This window comes from Falco rusticolus, chromosome 10, assembly GCF_015220075.1.
Source record: "Falco rusticolus isolate bFalRus1 chromosome 10, bFalRus1.pri, whole genome shotgun sequence".
Taxonomy (NCBI): Eukaryota; Metazoa; Chordata; class Aves; order Falconiformes; family Falconidae; genus Falco; species Falco rusticolus.
The window spans coordinates 35,005,855-35,011,844 of NC_051196.1; the positions used below are offsets into that span (position 1 = coordinate 35,005,855).

Here is a 5,990-nt window from a genome sequence, read left to right on the forward strand (position 1 = left end):
GGAAGCCTCAGCGAGGTGTCTCCAAGCTGGTGGAGCCTTGTGTAGACCAGGAGCAGTTCCAGTTAACTCAACAGACTTCTGCTGAAGGGCAACTGGCATCAGGATCCGGCCAGTAACTTACAGGCAGCCACTAGAGCTGGTGCTGGAGCAGCGTTCCATTAGCAAACATGGTTTTCATTTTCATCAGAACGCTGCACAGAAAACCACCGATTTTCACAACATTTTTGATGGGGAAAAGTCAAAATAAAGCACTTCTCTCTCATGTTGATAAGGAAAAAACATCACATCATCTCCTTAGCTGACTCAATTCAATTCTTTACTGTGATTCTGATGTTCTCACATTTTAGAAACAAAGAAACACAATAATAGCAAATATTTTATTCTATTTTTTTGTAACATCCTCATTCTGTGGAAAAGGTAAACAATTTTTCTTCTTTTTGGTTTTTAATTCAAGGGTTTTCTGTAGAAGAGAAATCCCTTTTTCTGACCAATTTGTTGTGTGGATGGGTTGAATAATTTTTCAAGACTGTATTTACATCATAAGTTGTTTACTTTGACTACTTACTAGTAATTCTGTGGTATATTTGAGCTGTCATTGAAGTCATTTTGGCTTTCCTTCTGCTCCTGGAACAGAGGACAAACTGTTTAAACTGAAAAATAACAAATGATGAACAGCAACTAAAGAAATGTAAATAATTCATAAATACTGGTTTCCGCTCGTCCTGGCGTTCATGCACAGCACAGCCGTTCTCAAACAGCTATGCAAACAGAAAGCTGTTTGTGCAATGATGCTCGCACCCCCTTCTTCGTCACTATTTGCAAACAGTAGCCTGAAAGCAGAGCAAATAGTTGCAACCAGTTGTACTGAAAGGGACGAGATAAGGCACGGCAACAAATATTTCCCCATCACAAAGAATTGTGGTGAGTCCAATCTTGTCAGTATTTTATATTTACATCTATTTTATATGATACAGAGTTCAGCTTCGTGTGATGGCTCAGGACTTGCAGTGTGGTGATCCACCTGTTAAAGTCCCACATCTTAAGGTAATGTCATGAGGCTAAATTCATCCGCTTTCTTAGAAGTTTGGTGGGTTTTTTTCTTTTTTCAGAGCTGCAGATGGGATGTATGTTTTACAAGTACCATCTGGGATCCCAGGATACCTGAGTCAAAGGTGCAGCGAGGATGACATTATTTATAAGGGGCTCGACTGAAAACAAAAGATCACCTTGAGATGATGAAACACAAGATCTTCAGTTAAGCCACAGAGGTAGAAAAGATATCCACTGAAGCATTATGGCTTTTCAGGAGAGAGCCCATAAAACAGCCCCTCAGGGCAGGAGGCTTTGCAGGAGGAGTGGAGCAGGCTGGGGCCATGGGCAGTTGTGGCTACCTGGTGGCGGGGGGGGGGGGGGGGGGGGGGCAAGCTGGACTCCTGGCAAGGGTCCCTGAGGGACAGGGAGAAGTGGCCAGCTTGTGCCAAGGAAGGGCAAATCAACCCAACCATCACACTCTCCACCACAATGTCTCCGGGAGATTAATGCCCGCAGTGGTGGTAAACATTTCCCAGGGATGCATGTCTCCATCTCAATTTCCAGAAGAATTTAATTTGTCCAAGAAATAGAGCCAGACATTTCTCTTGGCAGCTCCTCCACCTTTCCCACGGTGCTTTGGCATCTCTGAAGCAGAGATAAATCATTGCACAGCCGACCAGAACAGCACTGGCTGCTCCAGGCTCCCAGGACCTCACACCCGGCTGCTGGGATCCAGCTTCCAGGCACAAAGCAGGATCTTCCAACAGTGGTGCCTGTGGCCCATTGAAGAGGTGCTCCACGCTGGCCTGGGCCAGCGCATGGCTCCCGGGGGCACATGCAGACCACTCAGCCTTTCCTTTAAAGATGTACTTGAGTAAATACACAATGAAGTATTTTAGACTTTTCAGTTTGACATGGGGGCTAAGGGTTTCTCCCACCATACTGCAATCTCTATGTTGACAACTGAAAAAAATTGCCAATAGTATCTAGATGCAAGTGGATAAATACGGATAACCCCCTGGAGCCATCTCCCCAAGTGAGCAGAGATTAATCATTTACCTCCAAGAAAGTACAAGTTTGCCATTGGCTCTCTGCCGACTCTTTTCTCCCTTAATTTCTCTTTTTTTCACCAGCACAGACAGTGGCTGTACTTTTCTTCTCCTGAGCAAAGGGCCGTTATTTATATAAGGTGAAACAAGAATGGGAAGAGAAATGGGCGGCAGGAGTGCCAGAACTTTCTCATACTATGAGTCTAGCTCTCTGCAGTGTTTTATGGTAGGACAGAAAAAAAAAACCAACAGAACAAAACAACAAAATCATGAGCAAACACCCTACTGCCCCGCTCCTGCAGCTGAGGTTATTTCCAGGGTAGGACTGGCTGGATGAGCTTTTCCAGTGGCCCCTGACGTCACTTTGCAGACAGCTGCCAAGTCCCCTTGGTATTAAATCCCTCTTTGTGTTTTACCCAGCCTAATTAAGTTGCTTAATTCCATTTCGTGCATACATTGTGGGAGCAAAGCCCTGTTCCAACAATGTTGTCGAGCCTTGGTTAGAAGTCAAAGCACCCACTAATGTGGTTAAATGAGCTCTTACTGGCGCTTTGCAATCGGCTGGAAGGCGCCTGGCTTGGACTGGGGGTGGTGGCAGGACCGGGCAGGGGCAGCCTCAGATTAAGGTCCCCCTTCTCACCCTCAGCTCTCGCTCCGAGCTCCTCAGATTAACCACAGCTTGGCTAGACCTCCTGAAGGAGCTGAGAAGATCCCACGTACCTCTTAAGCTTTGCCCTTTGCAATGTTTTTCAGCATCAATGATTTTGGTTTTTCCTAAAACATTTTGTCCTGGGACACATCGCCATCCCTGGGGGAGAAGGGACTTCATTGCCACTGACCTCTCTCCTCCTGCCAAGAAATCCTGCGGGTGCACAGCAGCTCCTTCAGTCCCCCAGGATCAATTCTGCAGAGATAATTGATGGCTCCTTCATCAGGCTTTTCTTCTCATAGTAAATACACTTCCTCATAGCCAGCATTAGCACGGTCAAGTGAACTCTTTGCAATCAATGGCAGAGGGTGAGGAAGTTTCTCTGAGAAAAAGATTGTGTTAGCAAACTTGGAGGATTGCTGCTGTGGACAAATGGGAGGGCTGAAAGGAGCAGCATTCGGCTTCTCTCAGGCTGTTTTACTCCTATACTTTTTGTGTACTTTGCATAATAATGCAATAGAGTTGACAAAAGATTTATTCCCGGCGCCTATAAAATGACACAATACAATGAGTTTTAAATGGAGAGGAGAAAAAAAAAAAAAAAAATCAAGAGAAAAGGTAATTATGCGGGCTCTTCTTAAAGTCTGTAAATGTTATGGACAGAAATTCAATTAGTGCAGAGGAAGCTGTGGAAAAATTCATTTTTTTATTCTTTATTTTTTAAGCCTTTTAATGTCCAGGCAACAGGGCGCATTTAAAAGATGCCAGTTGTGCCTGTGCACAGGCACGCAGACACATACAGGCAACACACATCTGCGTGCGTATCACCGTCACTCTTCTCCTCCTTTATACCCACACACAGCTGTTCTCTTTTATGATGGAGCACCACTTGCTTAAGTAGAAATATTTTTATAGATTATGTATAATCTTAAACTGGTGGTGCTCAACCATGGGCTATAGCGTGTGCATATAGTTTATGTAAATCAATAACTCTCACAGAGCACATTTTGGTTTCAAGTACATGTTCAGACTGAAAAGGAGTTGTTTATACGAGTGCTGGGCACCCAAGCCTTTTACAGCATGGTTTGCTTTTTAAGGCCTTATCAAATTCTTACTCGGAATTGTAACAGTCCCTAGGAAGGGCTTCACATGGGTGCTCACCCTTTTGGAAAGTATTTTTGAGGCTTTTCCTCGGGTACCTGCTGATATATCCTCTCAGGTACAAAGCCTCATCAGCTCCCACGCAGCCTCTCATGGAAGTGAAACCTAAACATGGAAACCATAATTGCTAGGATTTAAAACGTGCAGCTGGACAAAGCAAAGCAGCAGAGCAGCCACCTCGCCCAGATGCGATGGGAGAGCCCAGCCCCATCCTGCACTACATGCCCGTGCCAGGGCTGCGCTACCCCAGCAGCGGGGTGTGCTCACCACCACGTCCAGCTTCCCCAGCCCCATCTCGGCTGGCTAGCCTCTTCCCATGGAGGGGGGGCACCGTAACACAGAAATCTTGCTTTATTCCTCCTGTCAAGAGGATGAACTGACTGGCTGGAGCAGCTGGTGCTCCCGCAGAATATGCCCGTAACACCAGCGCCCAGGCACAGCCAAGCAGGCGGGGGGGGAGGGGGGTGTTGCTTGGGGCTTCAGCCTCCTCTGGCAGAAGGACCCCTCCAGGAGATGGTGCTTGCGAGGGTTGCAAGGAGCCATAGAAAAGCTGACTTGTTTCCTACCTGCATACTTAGCCCTGGCACCTTCTTGAAGGACATCTCGGTGGACTGTGTACGTGGTGATTTGGGGGCTGGGGCCATCAGGAGCCTTAGCAAGCCTAGTCGAACGCTTAAGCATCTCCGGCTTTGCTCTCTGAAGGACTATTTCACTAGATTTGAGAGTGGACACCCTCCTCGCTTCGGCTGCAGGTGGCTAACGCAAACCAAGAGCACCACCTGCTGTCACGCATTCCAAAATTATCTGCTACTGGCATGTCTGGGGTTCAATAAAGGGGCTGTTATTACAGTCAGGTTTCTCAACTGTTGCACCGAACGTTGTTCAATAGCTTATTAAAGTTTACTAATAAGGAAACCCCACAGAGGAATGGATTTTTCTATTCAGCACTTACACCACATGCAAAACTCAGCATTTACAGGGATACAGCGAGCCCCTCCCAATTGCACACGGTGGAACATCACAATAAAATTAATTTCTAGGGTACAATAATACGCACTATGGACTGTGCAGCCAATTAAAAGGATGACAAAACAAAACACTGGCTTGTATTTTTCAGTAGAAATAAATGCTTGAACAGCAGCAGAAGGAACATGTTATCCTGTACTACATCAGCTCTGTACAAAAGAACTTTTATAAAAATAGTGTATGAACGGTGTGGCCCGAGGGCAGGGTCTGCCATTGCCCAGCTGCGCAGAGGGACTTGCCCACAGCCTGCGAGCAGGAGTACTCTTGTTGTATCTGCTCCTCCCCAGGTGTTTTTCCACATACCCTAATTTTCCAGACACCCTGCCCTTTCCCCAGAGCAGGGGAACAGGACAAAGGCAAGAACAAGTTATGAGGTCACAGCCCATGCTTCTGGCCAGGGCCGTGCAGGACAGCAGCCACCAGGATGGCTGTCCATCCCCCCCAGCACCCAGGGTGCTGCAGGGGGACAAAATGACAGCAAGCAGGGGGGCTGAGACCCTGCGGCATGCAGCCCTCTGTTCAGCAACAAAATCCTTCCTCGCCTTCAAATCTATGAGCAATGACTTTTGGCAATCATGTCAGTTTTAACGTTTCTTTGCAGGTCTTTAACATGTGACACGGGCTCTGCAGGGCAGGGGATCCCCGGCATTTTGAGGGGAGGGTGGCATTTATTTATTTGGTCTGGTTTGATTTTTTGCTCTGGTTTGCTTGAGGGGGGGGCAGGATGCTATTCAGTTACAAGGGTGGGGGCTTGTGCATTTGTTTACATTTTGCTAAGGGGGTCATCCTTAAATCCACATTTGTACTTCGAATTATTTCTGGTGTCTTATAGAGGCTTTTGCAGCCAGCAGGCAGGTGGGTGCCAGTGCAGCCCTGTCCTGTAGAGGACGATGGGCAGGGGATGGGTAGGCAAGACCCTGCTCCATTTAATATCTATATTAGTAACCTGAAAAAACCCACTTACAGCCCTGGCTGGGAGCGCCTGCTGTGGCAACTCAGCAACTTGTGGCAAGGGGCAAATCAAAGGAAGAACTTATCCCTTTCCCAGTCATCATTAGACCATGTCTGCACCC

At 46.9% G+C, this 5,990-nt stretch overlaps 1 long non-coding RNA gene across 1 annotated transcript; it reads left to right on the plus strand.

Annotated features, from left to right (window-relative positions):
• Nucleotides 1–718: 718 nt before the first annotated feature.
• LOC119154952 lies at nt 719–4,806 on the plus strand. The gene is made up of 2 exons (XR_005106562.1): nt 719–921; nt 1,110–4,806. It is a non-coding gene; the product is annotated as an uncharacterized LOC119154952 (long non-coding RNA).
• The last annotated feature ends 1,184 nt before the right edge of the window (nt 4,807–5,990 follow it).